The sequence below is a fragment of the Sapajus apella genome, unplaced genomic scaffold, assembly GCF_009761245.1.
Source record: "Sapajus apella isolate SASKATOON/1434 unplaced genomic scaffold, GSC_monkey_1.0 scaffold18, whole genome shotgun sequence".
Lineage (NCBI taxonomy): Eukaryota > Metazoa > Chordata > Mammalia > Primates > Cebidae > Sapajus > Sapajus apella.
The window spans coordinates 21,545,299-21,570,677 of NW_022436958.1; the positions used below are offsets into that span (position 1 = coordinate 21,545,299).

General features: G+C 39.4%; 1 non-coding gene across 1 annotated transcript; it reads right to left on the minus strand.

The window, feature by feature from the left end:
• Positions 1-20,329: 20,329 nt before the first annotated feature.
• On the minus strand, positions 20,330-20,434 carry LOC116557179. The gene has a single exon (XR_004271392.1). It is a non-coding gene; the product is annotated as a U6 spliceosomal RNA (small nuclear RNA).
• Positions 20,435-25,379: the final 4,945 nt, after the last annotated feature.

Below are 25,379 nucleotides of genomic sequence, written 5' to 3' on the forward strand. Positions count from 1 at the left end.
TACCAGTACCTTGGGAAGACTAGGCAGGTGGATCATAATGTCAGGAGTTCAAGACTAGCTTGACCAACATAGTGAAACCCCGTGTCTACTAAAAAAATACAAAAATTAGCCGGGTGTGGGCATGCCTGTAATCCCAGTTACTCAGGAGGCTGAGGCAGGAGAATTGCTTGAACCCGGGAGGCAGAGGTTGCAGTGAGCCAAGATCATGCCACTGCCCTCCAGCCTGTGCAACAGAGCGAGACTCCATCGCAATAAATGAATGAATGAATGAATGAATGAAAGTGGTAAGTGAAGGGGCAGCTGTCTGTCTGTCTATCTACCAATCATCTATCTGCTCACTGCAACCTCTGCCTCCTGGGTTCAAGTGATTCTCCTGCCTCAGCCTCCCGAGTAGCTGGGACTACAGGCGTGCGCCACCATGCCCAGCTAATTTTTGTATTTTTAGTAGAGACGGGGTTTCACCATGTTGACCAGGATGGTCTCGATCTCTTGACCTCGTGATCCACCCGCCTCGGCCTCCCAAAGTGCTGGGATTACAAGCGTGAGCCACCGCGCCCGGCCTAGATTCTTAATTACAAAATGTGTAATACATACATTATTTTCCTTTTGTCCATTTTCTACCTTTTTGTCCTGTATTTTATCTCCGTATTCTCCACATGTTTACTTACTTTAGCTCTGGGCAGTCTTCACAGGCAAAATAGGAAACAGTCTGCATCATCGAAGCTCTGCCAGATCCCCAGTAGAATCAGCTCTGTCTCTTTCTCTTTATCCTCTACCTAAAATCACAGGCAGTTTTACAGGCTCAGTTAATACCAGGGAAATGATAACCCTGTTGTGAGTATTTATAAAGAGCAAACAATCACAGATAAGAAGCTAAAGTGAACCGGGGTATAGAGAGTTTCAGACATTTGTCCAAGTCTTAGGCAAAAAGTGTCACATTGTCTTTAAAATTTCTCATCTGATTCTAATAATTTGCTTAAATGACATTTGTCTGGTAGAGCCAAATGGAAAGATCCCAGAATAAGAGGGAGGAAAGCACCAGCCCAGTAAGACAGCATGACAATGCATGAGTGGGGAGTGGACCAGATTATAAGAGACCAAGTATAATTAGATAATGAAAACATTTTAAACCCGTAATATTAATAAGAGGTGAACATTGACTCCTTTATAAATTCTTTACTATATCAAAGAAGCTTGGCTAGAATTTCAGGAAGCTGAGCTCCTACCTTGTCAATTAATAATTCTGTGACCTTTGAAATTTTCTTTTCTTCACTCTCTTCACTTACAAATTAAATAATGGGATTGTTGTGAAGCTGGAAGGAACTTATACAAATGAAATTATAGTTGGTCCTTTGTTGTATCTGTGGTTCCCCATCCATAGATTTAACCAGTCTCAGTTAAAAATATTGGGAAAAAATAATTAAAAGTAACAAGACAATAATAAAAAAAGAATACTAATTTAAAAGAATGCAATTTAACAATGCTTTACAAAGCATTCACATTGTGTTGGTATTATAAGTAATGTAGCGATGATTTAAAGTGTACAGGAGGAAGTGCTTAGCCAATAAGCAAATACTATACCACTTTATATCAGGGACTTGAGCATCTGTGGATTTTGGTATCCTTAGGGGTCCAGGAACAAATCTCCTGAGGATACCAAGGGATGATTGTACTTAGAAAAAAAGAAGATTCAATGGGAGAAATGTGAGCCACCTTTTCTTTTCTTTTAATTGACTAAAAATTGTATATATGTATGGTGTACAACATGATGTTTTGATATATGCATACATCATGGAATGGCTACATCAAGCTAATTAGCGTATGCATTACTTCACTTTTTTTTTGCGCTGAGAACACTTAAAATTGACTGTCTTAGCAATTTTCAAGTATTCAATGTTATTAATAGTCACCGTGACATATAATAGATCTCTTGAATGTATTTCTGATGTTTAATTCAAAATTTGTATCTCTTGACTATCATCTGTCATGAGTTTACACAAATTGTATCTCTTGACTAGCATCTGTCATTATGTCATGACATAATCCCCCTGTCTTATGTCATGAGTTTCCCAACCAACAGAGAATGATGAGCCCCTGATAACCTCCATTCTACTCTCTGCTTCTATGAGTTTGACTTTTTCAGATTGGCTTTGTGTGCTTGGCATATTTCACTTGACATAATGTCCTCCACGTTTATCCATGTTGTCACATGACAAGATTTCCTTCTTTTTAAAAGGCTGAATAGCATTCCGTTGTGCACATACCACGTTTTCTTTGTTCATCCATTGATGGACACTGAGGTTGATTCTGTATCTTGGTTTTTGTAACACTGCAATAAACATGGACATGCAGATATCTTTTTGACATACTAATTTCATATCCTTTGGATATATACCCAGAAGTGGGATTGCTGGATCATATGGTAGTTCTATTTTTAATTTTTTTCAGGAACCTCCATACTCTTTTCCATAATGGCTGCACTAATTTACATTTCCACCAACAGTGTACAAGTGTTCTCTTTTCTCCACATCCTCATCAACACTTGTGTTTTCTATAATAACCACTCTGACAGGCATGAGGTGATATATCATTGTGATTTTAATTTGCATTTTCCTAATGGTAAGTGATATTAAGCATCATTTCATATATCTGTTGGCCATTCATATGTCTTTTTTGGAAAAATGTTTATTCAGGTTTTTTGTCCATTTTAAAATTGGGGCTGACTCTGGGCCCACTGCCTAAGAATTAGCCATGCTCTGCAAGGAACAGCAAAAAAATAAAATAAAATAAAGTAGGTTTTTAATACTGAGTTGTGCAAGTTCCTTATATATTTTACATATTAACCTGTTTGACCTCTTTGCATGATTTCACAAACAATTTCTCCCATTCTGTAGGTTGTTTCTTCACCCTTTTGATTGTTTCTTTTGTTGTGCAAAAACTTTTTAGTTTGATGTAATCCCATTTATCTATTTTTTCTTTTGTTGCCTGTGGTAAGCCATCTTTTCTTTTTCTTTTTTTTTTTGAGTCAGAGTTTTGCTCTTGTTGCCCAGGCTGGAGTGCAATGGTGTGATCTCAGTTCACTGCAACCTCTGCTTCCCAGGTTCAAACGATTGTCCTGCCTCAGACTCCTGAGTAGCTGGGATTACAGGCACCTGCCACGACTCCCGGCTAATTTTGTATTTTTCGTAGAGATGGATTTTCCCCATGTTGGTCAGTCTGGTTTCTAACTCCCGACCTCAGGTGATCCACCCACCTTGGCCTCCCAAAATGCTGGGATTACGGGCATGAGCCACTGTGCCTGGCAGTAAGCTACCTTTTTTAAGTTATTAAACTTCAAGAGGAGAGAAGTCTTTCTGACCATACACAGATATTCTCATGTCCTTTTTCCCCCCTAAAATATAAAACAGGCCAGGCACAGTGGCTCACGTCTATAATCTCAGTACTTTGGGAGGCCAAGGCGGGTGGATCACCTGAGGCCAGGAGTTCCAACCAGCCTGGCAACATGGTGAAACCCCGTCTCTACTAAAAATACAAAATACAAAAAGGCTGAAGCAGGAGAATGACTTGAATTTAGGAGGCAGAGGTTGCAGTGAGGCGAGATTGCACCACTGTACTCCAGTCTGGGTGATAGAGTGAGACTCCGTCTCAAAAAACAATAAAGAAAGAAAAGAAAAGAAAACATGCACTAATGGGCTAAGCCTAATTTAGCTTCAGGAATCAGAAAATTAGATTTGGGTCCTACCTGTGAACACTCGCTGTCTTTTGCATAATCTTAGACAAGTTGCATTTCTTCTTTCATTCACTCTCCATCTGTAAGTCAGTAAGTCCTCCTTAATTGTGCTCTCCCCTTCAGAGGGATAGTGTCAAACTTCAAGAGAAACACATCCAAGTTCTTAGGTTTTTAGCGTGGTAGTTAGACAGACACAAGCAGGGCAGGAGAGGGCCCCCATCAGGAATGTCAGGTGACCATCAGGTGATGATCAGGTGATTGTTAAACTGTCTCTCCAAAACAATTGGTCACAGCTGGTGCCAGGAAAAAGCCTCCCAATAGACAGAAAACACCTGAAGCTGTTGATGAGTAGTTTTCTGCTAAATTCTCAGGAGTTGGGCGAATGGGCTCAAACATGCACACTAAGAGGCAAAATGGCAGTTTAACTGGCATATGATCTTCCTCTAGGAACATGCAACTGGAAAAGAAAAAATGCCTCAGGTGAGCATGCACACAACTTCAGTAAACACACTGCACGTGCGGCCCCTCCCAAGGGCTGGCAGGCCATCGAGAATATGGACAGCCCACTCCAAGGGCAAAATCAAGGGAGAAGAAATGCCAACCTAAGAACCATGCCAACATAGAAAACCCCAAGTCAAGGGTCAGATGGGGCACTTGGATCTCTCAGGTCATCTGCTTGGTCCTCTTCCAAGTGCACTTTGCTTCCTTTCATTCCTGTTTTAAAACTTTAAATAAACTTTCACTCTTGCTCTAAAGCTTGCCTCGGTCTCTCACCCTGCCTTGTTACCCATGGCTGAATTTTTTCCTCTGAGGAGGCCAGAATCAAGTTGCTGCAGACCCATATGGATTCGCTGCTGGTAATGATCGCACCACTGCACTCCACCCTCCTCAGTAGTCACCAGGAGCTGGGAGAGTGGCAGGAATTTCCGCGGCCCACAGGAGTGAAATTCAATCTGAGTCAAAGAGCCACGAAGTGTAAATTCAGATATTAAAAATCTGTAGGCTGGCTGAGCACGGTGGTTCACACCTGTAATCCCAGCACTTTAAGAGTCTGAGGCGGGTGGATCACAAAGTCAGGATTTCTAGACCAGTCAGGCCAACAGAGTGAAACCCCATCTCTACTAAAAATACAAAAAAAATTAGCCAGATGTGGTGGTGGGCACTTGTAATCCCAGCTACTCAGGAGGCTGAGGCAGGAGAATCACTTGAACCTGGGAGGTGGAGGTTGCAGTGAGCTGAGATCATGCCATTGTACTCCAGCCCAAACGACAGTGTGAGACTCCATGTCAAAAATAAATAAACAAATAAAATAAAATGAAAATAAAAATCTGTAGGCAGGGAATTTTAGCTGGGGGTCAGGTTTTCCAAGCAACCAGGGATTTTCTTTGCTTTTGCATTTTCTTGTCATCTTGAATGAAAAATATTAAATACCACGTAACAATTTCTTTTTGAGACAAGGTCTCACTCTGTCACCCAGACTTGAGTGCAGTGGCATGATCACAGATCACTGCGGCCTCAACCTCCCAGGCTCAGGTGATCCTCTCACCTCATCCTCCCAGGTAGCTGGGACTACAGGCGTGTGCCACCATGCCTGGCTAATTTTTTGTATCTTTAGTAGAGATGGAGTTTCGCCATGTTGTCCAGGCTGGTCTTGAATTTGGGCTCAAGTGATCTGCCCATCTTGGCCTCCCAAAGTGCTGGGATTACAGGCATGAGCTACTGAGCCTGGCCAACAATTTCTTAAAGATAAGGCATTACCATTAAAACCAGTGATTCTGAACTCTATTCAAGTGCAACTCCCTTCTTACAATAGATATTTTATAAGACCTGCTTACAATTCTGTCATTAACTTAATAGACAACATAACTTATAAGTGAACATAATTTTAAAAAAGCAACATAATGCCTAATTATATAAAGGAGTAATAAAAGCAAAGTTGTTTATAATACAGTAGTATGTATTTCAATAGTGAAATATCTAAGTATGACTTCTAGATATAATAACATAGTCAGACGCTTACACCAATACGTAGAATCGGTGTAAATGAGGCAGTTATAAATGTAGTCTGATATAGGTGTGTTATATTGGAAACTTTAAAACTATATGCAGCATTACTCGTGATGATGTGATTTTCCTAAATGTTGAATACCTTGTGGTATATTTCCAACAAAATATTCCTGAAGGCTGGGCATGGTGGTTCATATCTGTAATCCAAGCACTTTAGGAGGCCAAGAAGGGAGGATTGCTTGAAGCCAAAGTATAAGACCAGCCTGGGCAACATAGGGAGAGCCCCATCTCTAAAAAATAATAATAATTAAAAAAAAAAAGCTGGGCATGGTAGCACACACCTATAGCCCTAGATACTCAGGAGGCTGAGGTTGGGGAATCACTTGAATCTAGGAGTTTGAGGATGCAGTGAACTATGATCACGCCATAGCCCTCCAGCCTCAGCAATAGAGCAAGGCCCTGTCTATTTAAAAAAAAAAAATTCCTGGAAAATTTAAATCTATTAAACATGTGCAGAAACGCCTTGGTATTTATTTGCAAAATGAGTTAAGTTCTAAGTTCAGATCATTAAAAACACCTTTTTCAGTTAGATGTATGTCTTTGGTGGACACCGAAAAGTATGCAAGATGTAGGGCAATTCTTACTGCACGGGACAGTCTTACGCATTTTAAGAAATATTCTATTCCCAGTACCAACCCACTAAATGTTGGTCGCTTCCAGTTGTAATACTGTAAAAACTTTCTCACAAATGATTAAAATGGTAATCAATAGTAATACCACCCCTATTGAGAAACTCTACTATAAACAATGTCTGGCACTTGGTATGTATTTAATACATGCTTATTGATTAGAAGAATGAATGATTATATAAATATTAAATCTCCAAAAATAACTTTAACTTCTGACTGCAAGTATTAGAAAACCCAACCAACAGTAGTTTAGACAAATTAGGATATATAACTTTTCATTAAGAAGATTGGAGTTAGACAACCCAGGATTGGTCTGACAGCTCATGATGTTATCATTGTTTATGGTTTCTGTTTTATTTCTATTTTGCCATTCTTAGCAAATGTGTTAGTTCCTAATGAATTAAAGATGGGTGCTTCATCTCTGGGTTTCACATCTATATTCAAAGCAGAAAAGTGGAAGGAAGAGGAAAGGATTCTTGCCAGAAGACTTCCTCTTCTCTTATTGGCCAGAACTATGTCACATGATCAGTGCTAGCTGCAAGGGAAGCTATCAACCTCTCCCTCAAAGTAATACTGTTGCCATACAAAATATAAACCAAAAAAACTTTCAAATACATTTCTAAGCTGCCAAGAAAGTAAAGGTTCCCAGAAGCTAAAATTAAAGTCAACATGGAACCTCCTAAGAGGTGAGGAAAGTGCTAACACTTTTGCCTTAAGGACATATGCTAAACTCTGGTGATCTTAACATTGCATATATAATGGTTTCACAGGAAGTGGGGTGGAGAACGGAAGACAAAGCTTGCAGCTTGCCCAGTGTTTGGAGTCTAACGGTAGACCTTGACTTAAAGTTGGAAAATGAAAATGGCAAGCCACAGACTATAGAAAATATTCATTAAGATATGTGCTCAGAATATATAAAAACTTCTACAAATAGGTATCAAAAATAAAAACAACCCAATTTTAAACAGGAACAAACCAAATATTGGAGAGGAGATAGAACAAGTAAGACTTTCATACATTGCTGATGGAAATATAAAATATGCAATCATTTTGGAAACTGGCAATTTCTTAATATGTTAAACATATACCTACTATATATCCAAGATAAATGAAAAAATATATCTCCACAAAAGCTTGTTCATGAATGTTCACAGCTCCATTAATAATAATAGTCAAGAAATAGAAGCAACCCAAATGTCCATCAACTGATAAAAGCATACACAAAATGTAGCCTATCCATACAATGGAAAATTGTTTAGCTATAAAATGGTACTGATACATGCTACAATATGGATAGACCTTGAAAACATTATGATACATGAAAGGAGCCAGATACACACACACAAAACACATATTATATGATACCATTTGTATAGCATGTATCAAGAATGGGTAAACTCATACAAAGAGAAAGATGGTTAGTCACTCCCCACTTATTTCTCTTCCAGCCCCTGACAACCACTAGCCATCTTTCTCTTTGTATGAGTTACCCATTCTTGATACACAGAGTAATAAAAATATTCTGGAATTAGATAGTGGTCATGCTTGCATAACTGTACTGAAAACCATGGAATTGGACACTTTAAATGGGTGGATTGTATGGCGTCTGAGTTACATCTCAATAAAGTTGTTGTTAAAAAAAAGCAAATATAAACTATATACATCATCAGCACTGCCAGCATCCCAATTACCACTGCCAACATCTTGGCATATAGCCTTCTAAACTCATTTCTTTGCATCATATGTAGTTGCTAAAGAATGAAAATTGGATTATACCATACATATCCTTTAAGAAGTGGTGGTGGCGGTGGTGTTTACATACAAAATTTCACTCTATATTACCCAGGCTGGATGCAGTGGTGCAATCATAGTTCACTGCAGCCTCAAATGCCTGAGCTCAATTGATCCTCTCAATTCTCCTGCCTCAGCTTCTTAAGTAGGTAGGACTACAGGTACATTCCACCACACCCAGCTAATATTTCAATTTTTTGTAGAGACAGAGTCTCACTATGTTGCTCAGGCTGGTCTCAAACTCTTGGCCTCAAGCAATCCTTCCCCCTCAGTCTCCCAAAGTGCTGGGATTACAGGCATGTGCCACCCCATCCAGACTTTATAAAAAGTGTTTTAAATTACAACACACATGACTTTATAATCATAAAGTAGTAACAGACTGGAAGACCATTTTCTTTGTTCTGATTTTAGAAGTGAAACTGCCAGTCTTTCATCAACAAATATGATATTAGTTCTGGGGTTTTCATAGTTTCTCTTTATCAGGTTAAGTTTCCTCTTACTCCTCATTTGCCAAGTGTTTTTTTTAAATCATGACATGGTGTTGCATTTTTGTCAAATGCATTTTTTGCATTAATTGAGATGATCATGTGGGTTTTTCTCTTTACTAATGTCATATCCTATTGAGTGATTTCCTTATGTTGAGCCAATCTTGCATTCCTGTGATAAATCTCATTTGGTTATGGTTTAAAATCCTTTTTCTGTGTGTGTGTAAATTGGCAAATTTTATTTATTTATTTGTATATTTATTACAGGGTCTCTCTTTGTTGCCCAGGCTGGAGTACAGTGGTGCAATATCAGCCCACTGCAACCTCCACCTCCTGGGCTCAAGCAATTCTCATGTCTCAGCCTCCCAAGTAGCTTAGACTGTGGGCATGTGCCACCACACCTGAATAATTTTTGTATTTTTTGGGTAGAGGTGGGGTTTCACTGTATTAGCCAGGCTGGGCGAATTTTATTTAAACTTACTGAATCTATGTATGAATGGACCTCACTGTCTCAATTATGGAGTTTCATTATAACACCATTGTATTAGTTCATTCTCACACTGTTAATAAAGACATATTCAAGACTGGGTGCAGTGGCTTGTGCTTGTAATTCCAGCACTTTGGGAGGCCAAGGTGGGTGGATGACCTGAGGTGAGGAGTTCAAGACCAGTCTGGACAACATGGTGAAACCCCGTCTCTACTAAAAATACAAAAATTAGCTGGGTGTGGTGGCATGTACCTGTAATCCTGCTACTTGGGAGGCTGAGGCAGAAGAATTGGTTGAACCAGGGAGGTGGAGGTTGCGTGAGCCGAGATCATGGTAATTTATAAAGGAAAGAGGTTTAATTGACTCAGTTCTGCAGGTTTGGGGAGGCCTAAGGAAACTTACGATCATGATGGAAAGGGAAACAAACATATCCTTCTTCACATGGCAGCAGCAAGGAGAAGCGCAGAGCAAAGGGGGAAAAAGCCCTATATAAAATCAACAGTTCTCATGAGAACTCACTATCATGAGAACAGCATGGAGGCATGCACCCCGTGATTCAATTACCTCCAACAGGGTCCCTCCCATGACACGTGGGGATTATGGTAACTGCAATTCAAAATGAGATTTGTGTGGGAACACAGCCAAACCATAGCATTCTGTCCTGGCCCTTTCCAAATCCCATGTTCTCACATTTCAAAACACAACCATGCCTTCTTAACAGTCCCCCAAAGTCTTAACTCATTCCAGGATTAACTCAAAAGTCCAAGATCAAAGTAATATCTGAGACAAGGCAAGTCCCTTCTGCCTATGAGCCTGTAAAATCAAAAGCAAGTTAGTTACTTTCTAGATACAATGAGGGTATAGGCATTGGGCAAATACACTCATTCCAAAGGGGAAAAATTGGCCAAAACACAGGGGTTACAAGCCCCACCCAAGTCTGAAATCTATCCAATAGGGCTATCATTAAACCTTAAGGCTACAAAATGATCCCCTGTGACTTCATGTCTCACATCCAGGTCATGCTGATACTATAGATGGGCTCTTATGGCCTTAAGCAGCTTCACCTTTGTGGCTTTGCAGAGTGCACTCCCCTCCCAGCTGCTTTCGTGGGCTGGCATTCAGTATCTGTGGCTTTTCCAGTTACACAGGGTAGCTGTTGGTGGATCTACCATTCTGGGGTCTGGAGGATGGTGGACCTCTTCTCACAGCTCTACTAGGCAGTGACCCAGTGGGGGCTCTGTGTGGGGGCTCTGACCCCACATTTCCCTTCCACACTGCCCTAGCAGAGGTTCTCCCTGAGGGTTCTGCCCTTGCAGCAAACTTCTTCCTGGACATCTAGGAGTTTCCATACATCCTCTGAAATCTAGGTGAAGGTTCCCAATTTTCAGTTCTTGACTTCTGTGCACCCATAGGCCCAACACCATGTGGGAGCCACCAATGGCTTGCACCTTCTGAAGCAACGACCTGAGCTGTACATTGGCCCATTTTAGCCATGGCTGGAGCTGAAGCATCTGGGATGCCAGGCATCATGTCCAGAGGCTGCATAGAGTGGAAGGGGAGGGGAAGGGGATGGGGGAGGGGGAGGGGGAGGGGGAGGGGATGGGGTGGGATGGGCCCAGCCCATGAAACTATTTTTCACAATATTGATTCTACCTATCCAAGAGCATGAGATGTGTTTTCATTTGTTTGTGTCATCTCTGGTATCTTTCAGTAGTGTTTTGTAGTTTTCCTTGTAGAAGTCTTTCCCCTCCTTGATTAGGTATATTTCTAAGCATTTTTTTTTCCAGCTATTGTAAAAGGGGTTACATTCTTGATTTGATTCTCAGCTTGGTTGCTGTAGGTGTGTAGAAGAGCTGTTGATTTACATACATTGATTTTGTATTCAGAAACTTTGATTAATTCTTTTATCAGTTCTAGGAGTTTTCTTGAGGAGTCTTTACAGTTTTCTAGGTAAATGATCATATCATCAGCAAACAGTGACAGTTTGAATTTCTTGTTACCAGTTTGGATGCCCTTTATTTCTTTCTCTTGTCTGATTGCTCTGGCTAGGACGTCCAGTACTGTGTTGAAGATGAGTGGTGACAGTGGCCATCTTTGTCGTGTTCCAGTTCTCAAAGGGAATGCTTTCCACTTTTATCCATTCAGTATTATGTTGGCTGTGGGTTTGTCATAGATAGCTTTTATTACATTGAGGTATGTCCCTTTTCTGCTGATTTTGCTGAGAGTTTTATTTTTTTTTATTTTTTTTATTTTTTTTTTGAGACGGAGTTTCGCTCTTGTTACCCAGGCTGGAGTGCAATGGCGCAATCTCGGCTCACCGCAACCTCCGCCTCCTGGGTTCAGGCAATTCTCCTGCCCCAGCCTCCTGAGTCGCTAGGATTACAGGCACGCGCCACCATGCCCAGCTAATTTTTTGTATTTTTAGTAGAGACGGGGTTTCACCATGTTGACCAGGATGGTCTCGATCTCTTGACCTCGTGATCCACCCGCCTCGGCCTCCCAAAGTGCTGGGATTACAGGCTTGAGCCACCGCGCCCGGCCCGAGAGTTTTAATCATAAAGCAATGCTAGATTTTTTTGAATGCTTTTTCTACATCTATTGAGGTGATCATGTGGTACTTGTTTTTGATTCTGTTTAAGTGATGTATCACATTTAGTGACTTGCGTATGTTAAACCATCCTTGCATCCCTGGTATGAAACCCACTTGATCATGGTGGATTATCCTTCTGATATACTGTTTGATTTGGTTATCTAGTATTTTGTTAAGGATTTTGACATCTATGTTCACCAGGGCTATTGGTTGGTAGTTTTCTTTTTTTGTTGTTGTTGTTATGTCCTTTCCTGGTTTTTGTATTAGGGTGATACTGGCTTCATTGAATAATTTATGGAGGGTTCCCTCTTTCTCTATTTTGTGGAATAGCATCAATAGGATTGGTACCAATTCTTCTTTGAATGTCTGGTAGAATTCTGCTGTGAATTTGTCTGGTCCTGGACTTTTGTTTTTGGTAATTGTTTTTATTACCATTTCAATCTCTCTGCTTGTTATTGGTCTGTTCAGAGTGTAGAATTCTTCCTGATTAAAGCTAGGAAGGTTGTATCATTTCAGGACTTTTCCCATCTCCTCTAGGTTTTCTAGTTTATTTATATAAAGGTGTTTATGGTAACCTTGATGATCTTTTGTATTTCTGTGGTATCACTTGTAATATCTCCCATTTTGCTTCTAATTGAGCTTATTTGGATTTTTTTCTCTTCTTTTCTTAGTTAATCTTTCTATTGGTCTATCAAGTTTATCTTTTCAAAGAACCAGCTTTTTGTTTCATTTGTGTTTTGTTTGTTTGTTTCAGTTTTATTTAGTTCTGCTCTGATCTTGGTGATTTCCTTTCTTCTGCTAGGTTTGGATTTAGTTTGTTCTTGCTTCTCTACTTCCTTGAGGTGTGACCTTAGATTGTCTGTGCTCTTCCAGCCTTTTTGATGTAGGCTTTTAGGGCTATGAACTCTCTTCTTAGCACTGCCTTTGCTGTATCCCAGAGGTGTTGGTAGGTTGTGTCACTATTGTCATTCAGTTAGAAGAATTTTTAAATTTTCATCTTGATTTCATTTTTGACCCAATGATCATTCAGGAGCAGGTTATTAAATTTTTATGTATTTTAATGGTTTTGAAGGTTCCTTTTGGAGTTGATTTACAGTTGTATTCTACTGTAGTCTGAGAGGGTACTTGATATAATTTCAATTTTCTTACATTTACTGAGGCTCATTCTGTGGCCTATAATATGGTACTCCTGGAGAAAGTTCCATGCACTATTGAATAGAATGTATATTCTGTGGTTATTGCACAGAATGTTCTGTATATATCTGTTAAGTCCATTTGTTCCAGGGTATTGTTTAAATCCTTTGTTTTTGTTATTGTTGTTGACTTTCTGTCTTAATGACCTGTCTAGTGCCATGATCTCATCTCTCCCTCTTTTTCAAAGTCCACTAATCCCATCATGAGGGCCCAACCTCATGACCTAACCTAACTGTAAGGTCTTTTAGGCTAACTGACAGTGCCATGGATGCCATGGTAACCTCTGTGACCTTCAGAGACACTCCAGATGAGCTCCTGAAAAGTCTGAAGTAACTGGAAAACCACAAAAGGAGAAGGAATGACCACCCCCTGTGGCATGTAATTAACTTTGAGACATTCTTCTATTGTTCCTTATTCCTTCCTTAACTAATAAGGCAACTGGACTTTGTAACTGACCTTGGTCAGCCTTGTGACCCCATATCCTATGACCCCCCTCCCAGCTTGAACTTCTTTAACTTTCCACTGCCTACCCCAAACCTATAAAACCAACTCCTATCTCTGTGCCCTCTGCTGACTCTCTTTTAGACACAGCCTGCCCGCACCTGGGTGAATAAACAGTCATATTGCTCACACAAAGCCTGTTTGGGGGTCTCTTCATTCAGAGTGTGTGTTTTAACACTAACCCTATGTACATTACCCTAACCCCATCTTAAAATACCATCACATTGAGAGTTGGGGTTTCATCATGTGGATTTAGAGAAAATGAGGGGGAATATTCAGTCAAAACACCTTATAATCTTTTTTGTTTTGTAAGGTTGTTAATAATATCCCATTTTTCATTGCTGATTTTAGCAATTTTAGTCTTTTTTCTTTTCTTTCTTTTTTTCTTTTTTTGGAGACAGAGTCTTGCTCTGTCGCCCAGGCTGGAGTGCAGTGGTGCAATCTTGGCTCACTGCAACCTTTGACTCCTAGGCTCAAGCAATTCTCCTGCCTCAGCCTCCCTAGTAGCTGGGATTACAGGCACATGCCACCACACCAGGGTAATTTTTGTGTTTTAGTACAGACAAGGTTTCACCACGTTGACCAGGTTGGTCTTGAACTCCTGACCTCAGGTAATCCACTTGCCTCAACCTTCCAAAGTGTTGGGATTATAGACATAAGACACCACGCCTGGCCAAGTCTTTTTTTTTTTCATTGCCTGGTAAGATTAGCTAAAGTTTTGTCAACTTTGTTGGTCTTTTCAAAGACCAATTTTTGGTTTTACAGATTTTATCTATGGTTTTCCTATTTTTTGATTTCCTTTATTTATCTGTAGTGTTTATTATTTCTTCTGTTTGCTTCGGATTTGGTTTACTTCTTTTTTTTTTTTTTTTTTGCTCTTTAAGATAAAGTTTTGGTTATTGATTTGAGATCTTTCCTTTTTTTAAAAAAAAAAATGGCATTTCTAATTATACATTTCCCTCTAGGTGCTATTTTTACCATATCTCATAAGATCTGGCATACTGTGTGTTTATCTTCATTCATCTCAAAGTATTTTCTAATTTCTTTTATGATTTCCTTTTGGACCTTTAATTATTTACAACTGTGCTCAATTTTCATATACTTGTGACATTTCCAAATTTTCATGTTATTAATTTCTAATTTCATTCCACTGTGGTCACATAATATTATTTGCATCATTGCAGTCTTCTACGCTTTATTAAAACTTGTTTTATGGTCTAACATATGTTTTATCATAGCAAAGGTTACTCGTGTGCTTGAGAAGAATGTTATTGTTCTGTTATTAATGAATATAGGTTCTTTAGATCTCTGGTAAGTGGATTATACCTTGTTCAAGTTTTCCATTTTTTTGAAGACATTCTGTCTAGCTATTCTATCCACCTTCGTTGAAGTTGGGATAATTAATCTCCAACTATTGTTGAATTGACTATTTCCCCCTTCAGTTCTGTTAGTTTTGCTTGTGAATTTGGGGTTGTTCGGTGCATATATGTTTATAATTCCTATATCATTTTGATAAGTTAACTGTTTGTTTTGTTTTGTTTTGTTTTGTTTTGTTTTGTTTTGAGACAGAGTCTCACTCTGTTGCTTAGGCTGTAGTACAGTGGTGTGATCTCAGCTCACTGCAACCTCCACTTCCTGGGTCCAAGTGATTCTCTTGTTTCAGCCTCCCGAGTAGCTGGGATTGCAGGTGCATGCCACCACACCTGGCTGATTTTTGTATTTTTACTAGAGACAAGGTTAGTCCATACTGGCCAAGCTGGTCTCAAACTCCTGACCCCAAGTATCCACCTGCCTTGGACTCCCAAATTGCTGGGATTACAGGCATGAGACATTGCACCTGGCTGATTAACTCTCTTATCATTATAATATGTCCTTCTTAGTCTCTAGTAACAATTTTTTGTCTTAATGTCTACTTTAATAATATAGTCATTCTAAATCTCTTTTGGTTACAGTTTGACTGGTACATCTTTTTTCATGCTTTTATTTTCAACCTCTTTTTGTCTTTAAAGTCTCTCATAGACAGCATATAGTTGGATCTTGTTTTTAAATCAGCTAATTTTTTTTTTTGAGACATAGTTTTGTTCTTGTCACCCAGTCTGGAATGCAATGGCATGATTTTGGCTCACTGCAACCTCTGCGTCTTGTTTTCAAGTGATTCTTCTGCCTCAGCCTCCCAAGTAGCTAGGGCAGTGCAGAAGGGAAATGTGGGTTGAGAGCCCCCACACAGAGTCCCTACTGGGGTACCACCTAGTGGAGCTGTGAGAAGAGGGCCACCATCCTCCAGACCCCAGAATGGTAGATCCACCAACAGCTTGCACCATGCACCTGGAAAAGACATAGACACTCAATGCCAGCCCATGAAAGCAGCTGGGAGGGAGGCTGTACCCTGCAAAACCACAGGAATGGAGCTGCCCAAGACCATGGGAACCCGCCTCGTACATCAGCATGATCTGCATGTGAGACATGGAGTCAAAGGAGATCATTTTGGAACTTTAAGATCTGACTGCCCTGCTGTATTTCAGACTTGCATGGAGCTTGTAGCCCCATTGTGTTGGCCAATTTCTTTCATTTGAAATGGGTGTATTTACCCAATGCCTGTACCCCATTGTATCTAGGAAGTAACTAGTAACTAGGTTACTTTTGATTTTACAGGCTCATAGGTGGAAGACCTTGACTTGTCTCAGATGACACTTTAGACGGTGGACTTTTTGAGTTAATCCTGATATGAGTTAAGACTTTGGCGGACTATTGGGAAGGCATGACTGGTTTTGCAATGTGAGGACATGAAATCCCTGGAGGGGCTGGGGCAGAATGATATGGTTTGGCTGTGCCTCCACCCAAATCTCATCTTGAATTCTCATGTGTTATGGGAGGGACCCTGTGGGAGGTAATTGAATCATGAGGGCAGGTCTTTCCCATGCTGTTCTCATGTTAGTGAATAAGTCTCATGAGATCTGATAATTTTATAAGGGTGAGTTTCTGTGCACAACCTCTCTCTTTTTGCCTGCTGCCATCCATTTAAGACATGACTTGCTCCTCCTTGCCCTCCATGATGATTGTGAGGCTTTCCCACCCATGTGGAACTTTAAGTCCATTAAACTTCTTTCTTTTGTAAATTGCCATATCTTGGGTATGTCTTTATCAGCATGAAAATGGATGAATACACATGTATTTGTATAGTTTCCAAAATTCTTCTTGTTATTGATTTCCAGTATGATTCTCTTGCGGTCAGAGAGGATGCTTAATATTATTTTAATTATTTTGAATATTTTAAGACTTGTTTTGTGACCTAACATATAGTCTATCCCTGAGAATAATCCATGTGCTCAGGAAAATAATGCGTATTCTGTAGCCATTGGATGAAATGTTTTGTAAATATCTACTAGATCCATTTTATATATAGTACAGATTAAGCCCAATGTTTATTTGTTGATTTTCTGTCTGGAAGATCTGTTCAGTGCTGAAAGTGGAGTGGTGAAATCTCCAGTTACTATTGTATTGGAGTCTCACTCTTTAGCTCTGATAATATTTGCTTTATATTTCTGGGTGCTCCAGTATTGGGCACATATATATTTCAAATTGTTATATTCTCTTGCTGATTTGAACCCTTTATCATTATATAGTAACCTTCTTTGTCTCTGATAGTTTTTGTCTTGAAATCTATTTTGTCTGATATAAGTATAGCTATTTTTGCTCTTTTTTGGTTTCCATTGGTGTGAAATATATTTTTCCAGCCCTTTATTTGCAGTCTATGTGTGTGTTTGTAGGTGAAGTGCATTTCTTGTAGGCAACAGATTAATGGGCCTACTTTTATTTATTTTTAATCCATTCAGCTACTCTATGTCTTCTGATTAGAGAGTTTAGTTCATTTACATTCAGTATTATTATTGATTAGTAATAATACACTTATTCCTGCCATTTTCTTATTTGTTTTCAGGTTGTTTTGTGGTCTTCTCTCCCTCCTTTCTTTCTTGTCTTCCTTTCAGTGAAGATTTTCTCTGGTGATATGATTTCATTTTTTGCTTTTTATTTTTTGTGTACTTATTGTATGTTTTTCAAATTGAGTTCACCATGAGGCTTGCAAATACTATCTTATAACTTATTATTTAAAACTGAAAACAACTTAACACTGTTTGCATAAACAAAAAAGCCAAAAGAGAACTAATAGACGATGTCTTAACTTAATTCCCCTGCTTTTTAGATTTCGTTGTTGCTTTTTATACCTTACTGTACTGCCTATGTCTTAAAATGTTGTAGTTATTATTTTGAATTGGTTCATTGTTTATCTTTCTACTTAAGATAAAAGTAGTTTACACACCACAATTACAGTGTTATTATGTTCTGTATTTTTCTGTGTATTATCACCAATGAGTTTTGTGCCTTTAGATACTTTCTTCTTGCTCGTTAAAATCCTTTTCTTTCTGATTGAAGTACTCCTTTTACCATTTCTTATAGGACAGGTCTGGCTGTTGATTAAATTACTCGGATTTTCTTTGTCTGGGAAAGTCTTTATTGCTCCTTCATGTTTGAAGTGCAATTTTGCTGGTTAAACTATTCAAGGATAAAAGTTTATTCTTTTCAGCACTTTAATATGTCATGCCACTCTTTTCTAGCATGCAAGGTTTTACACTAAAAAGTCTGCTGTCAGATGTACTAGAGCTTCATGACATGTTATTTGTTCTTGCTGCTTTTGGGATCTTTCTTCACCTTTGACCATTGGAGTTTGATTATTAAATGCCTTGAAGTAGTCTTCTTTGGGTTAAATCTGCTTGGTGTTCTATTACTTTCTTGTACTCGGATATAGATATCTTTCTAGGTTTTGAAAGTTCTCTGTTATTTTCCCTTTGAATAAATTTTCTATCCCTATCTTTTTCTTTACCTCCTCTTTAAGACCAATAACTCAGATTTTCCCTTTTGAAGCTATTTTCTAGATTCTGTAGGCACGCTTAATTGTTTTTTATTCTTTTTTCTTTTGTCTCTTCTGACTATGTATTTTCAAATAGCCTATCTTCAGCCTCACTAATTCTTTCTTCTGTTTGATCAATTCTGCTATTTAAAAAACTCTGATGCATTCTTCAGTGTGTCAATTGCATTTATCACTCCAGAATTTCTACTTGATTATTTTTAATTATTTCAATCTCTTTGTTAAATTTATCTGACAGAATTCTGAATTCCTTCTCCGAGTTATCTTGAATTTCTCTGAGTTTCTTCAATATAGCTATTTGGAATTCTGTCTGAATGGTCACATGTTTCTGTTTCTCCAGGATTGGTCCCACATGCCTTATTTACTTCTTTTGGTGAGATCACATTTTCCTGAATCATCTTAATACTTGCAGATCTTCTTCTGAGTCTGAGTATTGAAGAGTTAGGTATTTATTGTAATCGTCACAGTCTGGGCTTGTTGGTACCCATCTTTCTCGGGAAGGCTTTCCAGATATTTGAAAGGACTTAGGTTTTGTGACCTAAGCTGTATCTGCTTTAGAAGGCAGTAACACTGTGGTTCTCACAGACTCACAGAGGTACTTCCTTGATGTTCTTGGACAAGATCCAGAAGAATTCTCTGTATTACTAGGCAGAGATACTTCTTCTCTTCCTTTACTTTCTCCCAAACAAATAGAGTCTCTCTTTCTCTGTTCTGAGCCACCTGGAGCTGGGGATGGAGTGACACAAGCACCCCTGTGGCTGCCACCCTTAAGAATGACTAGCTCAGACCTAAAGCCAGAACAGTACTCAGTGTGGCCCAAGTCCTGCTGTAACCACTCCCTGGCTACCACCTATGTTCACTCAATGCTCTAGGGCTCTACAATCATCAGCTGGCAAAACCAGCCAGGCCTATGTCCTTCTCTTCAGGGCAACACATTCCCCCAGGCCCTGTGTGGGTCAGGGGTGCCATCCAGGTACCAAGAACTAGAGTGAAACACCTTAGAAGTCTACCTGGTGTTCTATTGTGCTATTTTTGAATTATTTTCTTAGTGGGTGTATGTTAGCCAGGGTTCTCCAGATAAACAGAAACAGTGGGATATATAGAGATATGTAAGAGGATATTTATTATAGGGATTGACTCATGAAAATATGGAGGCCAAGAAGTCCAACGAAATGCCGTCTGCAGATTTCCTGGGAAACCAGGAAAGCCAGTGATATAATTTAATTCAAGTTCAAAGGCCTGAGAATAAGAGTACCTGATGACATAACTCCCAGTCCTGAAAACTTTAATCCTGGTGGGGTCTACATTGGTGTAACTCCATTTCCTAAGAACTTGAGTTGTGGAGGGGTTGGAAGTCCTAGAGTTTGAAGGCCCAAGGAAAGGTAGTTTTACTATCTGAGGGCAGGAGAAGACGAATGTCCCAATTCAAAAAGAGAGAGAAAATTAACCCTTCCTCTGCCTTTTTATTTGATTCAGGCCTTCAACAGATTAGATTATGTCCACCCACACTGATGAAGGTGGATCTTGTTTGCTCCGCCTATTAATTCAAATACTAACCTTGTCAAGTAACACCTTCACAGACACACCCATAAATAATACTTTACCAGCTATGTGGGTATTCCTCAGGCCAGTCAAGTTGACATATAAAATTAATCAACACAGGTTGCTGTTAGAATTACAACATCATAATTTATAATGATGTATTTCCATCACAGGTTGCTGTTAGAATTACAACATCATAATTTATAACACTCTATTTCAAGTTAATGCCAACTTAATTATATTAATATATACAATTTTGTTCTTATATAGCTCATCCCCTTTCCCCTCATTTTTGTTACTGTCATGCAAATTATAATATATAATTCCAAATCTAGATATTCTACTCTTTACTGATCATCTCCAGTATATCGTGTGCCCTTGAGTACAGGAAAAATATGAAATACTTTGCAAATTTAAGTCATCCTTGCACAAGGACCATACTAGTCTTCTCTGAATTGTTCTAATTTTGGTATATGTGTTACCAAATTGAGCACAATGTGATCTGATTTTACCATTACAAACTTCACTCTGACAGTGTGAAAAATGGATTAAAGAGGAGGCCAGTGTGAGGTGAGAAGACAGATACAAAATGTTGGAGTAAATAGATAAAAGATGAGAGTAGTCTAAACTAGAGTTCAATACTGAAGTGCTAGAGAACAGAGGCTGACAACAAATTTGAAAGATATTAAAGAGATAATATTAACTAGCTATGGTGACTAAATAATAGGGTTGAGGAAAATAGAGAAGGGCAAAATGTTTAGCTTTCTGCATCATGTAACTGAAGGAGCTATGGTTCTATTCATAGAAATAGATAACATTGAAACAGGAGCTTTGGAAGAAAATGCAACAAGCTCAATTTTAGACCTTTTGAATTTGCGATATTTGTTGGATATCCAAATGGAGACTGGAGAAGATCAGTACAGAGTGGGATATCTAGATTTGAAACTAAAGTGAGATGTGAGTATCGTATAGATTTGAGTGATTGGTATGTAGATAGTGATGTAAGCCTTATCAGTTTATTGGAATGCCCAGTAAGAGTGAATATAGTAATAACAGAAGAAGATGAAGGATGGAATTCTAAGGAACAATCGCATTTGAGTTTGAGGAAAAGATTCCTCCCAAAAAAGAGAAAGAGAAGCCTAGACGTACCTGGGCAAGCAGGAGAGTGTGTTGTCATGAAAGCTGAGGGAAGAAAGTGTTTCCAGAATCAAGATGCCACAGAAAATAAGGACTACAATGTTTTCACTGGATTAAACAATAAAGACATTCATTAATAATGATCTTTAATAACATTAAAGATAACTGTAAATTATTTGCTGTTCTCTCTATCAAGAAGTGAAATCTATTTGCCTTCTGTTGAATCTGGACTGGATTGGACTCATATTGACCAATGTGGCAGAAGTGAGGTTCTTAAATTTCTGAAGCTGAGCAGCTTCTATTTTCACAAGGTTGAAATTGTTCTCTTGAAACACAGCCATCATGTCGTGAGAAGCCCACATGTAGAGAGGCCAGGAGGAGAAGGACTAACTTCTAGCTGAGTTCCCAACCAAGAGCCAACACCATCTGCCAGCCATGTGAATGAGCCACAGTGGATGTTCCGGCTCAGTCAAGCCTCCAGGTGACTGCAGTTCCATGCAGAACAGAGGAATTGTCCAACTGAGGCTTTTCAACCCGCAGAATCATGACAGATAATCAATGGTGTCTGTTGTTTTAAATGACTAAGTTTTGAGGTAGTATGTTACTCAGCAATTGACAACCTATTTTCCTACTATTTTGTAATGTCCATAAGAGCAGCTGTCCTGTTGGGGAACTGCAAGCGTAAATTGCAATGGGTTGAAGAGTGATTTGAAGGAGAGAAACTGGATACATCTACTTTAAGAAGTGGACTATGAAAGAGAGGAGCTCCTTAGAGTGGTATTGGAAGAATTTCTGTATTTGACGAAGGTTTTTTAATTTGTTTTCAATAGGGAAAATTTCAACGGTGTTTAAGAAGGGGTTAGGTGGTGCCTCACGCCTGTAATCTCAGCATTTTGAGAGGCTGAGGCAGGAGGACAGCTTGAGGCCAGGAGTTGAAGACCTGCCTGGGAAACAGTGAGACCTCATCTCTACAAGAAAAAGTCAAACATAGCCAGGCATGGTGGTGCATGCCTATAGTTCCAGCTATTTAGGAGATTAAGATGGGAGGGTCACATGAGCCTGGGAGGTCAAGGCTGCAGTGAGCCATGATTGCACCATTGCATTCCAGCCTGGGTGACAAAGTGAGACCCTGTCTCAAGAAAAGGAAAAAAAAAAGTGTTAGTTTAAGGAGAAAACATTGAAGATATAAGAGAGGTGGAGTGATGGAGCAAGGTTCCTGAGGAAATGGGGGAAAATGCTGTCTTATCCAGACATCCCCAGAAAGGATCTGATTGGCTTCATTAGATATGATCCAATATGGATGCCTGGATAAGCGAACTCTCATATCCTACCTCCTTGGCAATTACCCTATGGATGGCTGCCTCTGGCTCAGGCACTAATACATTTTCTAGTCATCTACAGGTAGAGTGTTTAGGTAGTATTGTTTAGGGTATTTCAGCCTACATATAATAGATGACATTTCTCAAAGTGGCTAAAACACACATCTGAAGTTTGAAGGTTGATTAATTTTGCAGCTCAACAGTATCATCAAAGTTCGAGGTTCTTTCTATCATTCTGCTCTTTGTCCTCGGACTTTTATCTTGTTCTCTTAGGTGGGCTTCCGACATTGTCTCAAGATGACTGCTGCAGTTCCAGGGGTTGTATTCAGAAGATTATGTCAAGGGACAGAAATAAGAAGTTTCTCCATGCAAGTCCCTTTCCCAGAAGTCTTCTAGCAAACTACTTAGAAGTTTAGAATCTCATTATAAGCCCAGTCAATATCAAGGGTGATTTTAGATAGATTATTTAAACTTTCTGAACTTCCATTTTCTCATCTGTAAGGTGGGTAGTATAGTATCTATCTCAAGATTACCATAAAGAATAAAAGGGAGAGTTTTATATTAAGTGCATCACCTAGTGTTTGGCCCACAGGTACCCCATCCTCCATCCTATGTCTACAATTCATTTTCAATGAAACATACTTGAGGTTCTCTCCTCCCATTTAAAAGACTACATTTGGCTTAAAATAAAATTGATTCATGAGAACACATGGATACAGAGGGGAACATCGCACACTGGGGCCTCTCAGGGGGTGGGGGACTAGGGGAGGGATAGAATTAGGAGAAATGCCTAATGTGGATGACAGGTTGATGGGTGCAGCAAACCACCATGGCTGTGTATACCTATGTAACAAACGTGCACATTCTGCACATGTATCCCAGAACTTGAAGTATAATAAAAAAATACAATTGGTGCATCTTCTGGTGCTGGAGTTTACTTTCCTGGAACTATTTAGAAGAGAGAAAATAACAACTGGATGTCTGTTAGAAAAGAAAAAGGATGGATGGACAAATGAGAATGTCGGCTCCATGGGAGCACCAGTGTGCAAGAAACTGTTCTGGTTGTCTCATTCTTGGGGTGTGAAAGCTCCTGGGTTTGAGGAAGAACTGAAGTGTCAGAGTTTCCTGTCTGGGAAAAAGGGAGAAATTCAGTGCACAGGGTGGGGATCCAGGGCACAGATGGAGTAGAGGTGCTAATGTATGTGTTGGGTAACAGAGGTGAACATTCAGAATCATTTATTCTTATCCCAAGAATATTTTGCATAGGATGGCCCTGGGCTTCATCACAGACCTGAGACTGAGCCAAAATAATAAATCATAAAGTTCCCTGGGCTCCAAAGAGAATATAACATGAATACTGAATAGTATTTGCGTTATCATGTAACTAAGGCCAAAAAAAAAAAAATACCTTGCATTCTCACATGCCTCGTGCTTTCTCTAGAAACAAATTTCCTATCTAGAATCTCCGTTTGCTTATCTCAATAGACACAGTGCCATCTACTGAAAATAAAGCACCAATAGCCATGGCACCCTGAGGGATTCCCAGGAGAGCCCCCCTCTCTGTGGGCTCCCTATCTCACCCACCTCCCAGATGGACTGGAGGGAGTAGGCGGAATCCACAGGCTGTTCTCCTGTCACAAACTGTAATGCATCTGTTCCCTGGTGCTTTCCGTGAGCAGCGAGAGTAAGACGTTCCTGAAGGGACCTAGGGAGCCTGGCAAGGCACTTACAGTGTAAGTGAAAGCTCTTTTCGGCTGCCCTCTTGCCTTCAACCAAGTATAAACTGAAGCTATTTTATATAGAGGAGGCCTACTTTTTATATTCAATCATAACAAGGATGAATGACATGTCTTCCATTGGGTAATTAGGAGATGTTTCTTTCCACACAATAGTGTAGCAATGTGTTTAAGTACGTTTATCCTTCTGTGAAATTTTGAATGGGTACAATGGATAAGAGGTTAATAACAGAATCCTGGACCATTATCAAGACAGGGATGTCTTTGGGAAATGTGGATAACTGAGGTTGCTGTGAAATTCATTTAGGCCAAAGTCCACATTTTAGTTCATTATGCCCTCCCCAAGTGGCAATGTCTCTTGGTCTCTTCTTTTGGAGAAACAAAAGAAGACTCTGATTTAGCCACTACAGTTAATGATAAAATAGAAAATGGAAGCTTTAAAATACACAGCCTTCTACAGGACATACTCAATTCTTGCCCTCACCACCTCTCACTTTACCATTTTTCCTCCCAAGGAATCTTGGCTCAGCATGTCAGGAAGCTCTTCAGGGACCATTTATAATTTAAAGCTCTGGTTTGAATTGATTCTGATTTGGCTTTTGGTAGTCAGATCTGGCATCTCTTCCATTTGCCCCTCCAAATCTGGCCCCATTTTCTCTATTGCATTTACTGCTCATTCTTTCTGCTGTCTTTTTATTAGATTTTCCAAAGCAAAACTCCCTGCAGTTAAGTCTGTGGTCTGGTAATTTATCACAAATATTCTTGAAATTGCCTCATTAAAAGGGGCATTTGAAGCTGAAACCTAAGCGTCTGTTACCATGGTAACCACCAACAACTATTTAGAACAGCCTGCTTAAACCAGAGGGGTAGAGAATTGCTGTTGGCAGAGATTGAAGGTAGGTAACTGAACACCACTGGGCAGGGGAAAAGGCCTGTAGATTCTTATGTGGAATTCTCAATGTCAAGTCAGATATCCTTCTACACAATAAGAGACAATAAGTTGGTGCCATGCTCCTGAGTTTTCTGCTACCTGTAGTCTAGGAAATTTGAAAATTGAAAGCTCTTTTCACCATCAGATTACCAAGGGAGTTTGGATTAAAAATGTATGCCTCAAAACTTACTTGATCATGCTTTGCCTGTTCTTGAGCCAGTCATTTGGCTGTCAGTGCCTCAAGTTTTTTGTACATTTTTTTTTCAAAAGTGGCCGACATAAAGTCTGTATGTCTGAGGCTGTTTGTGCTGCCATA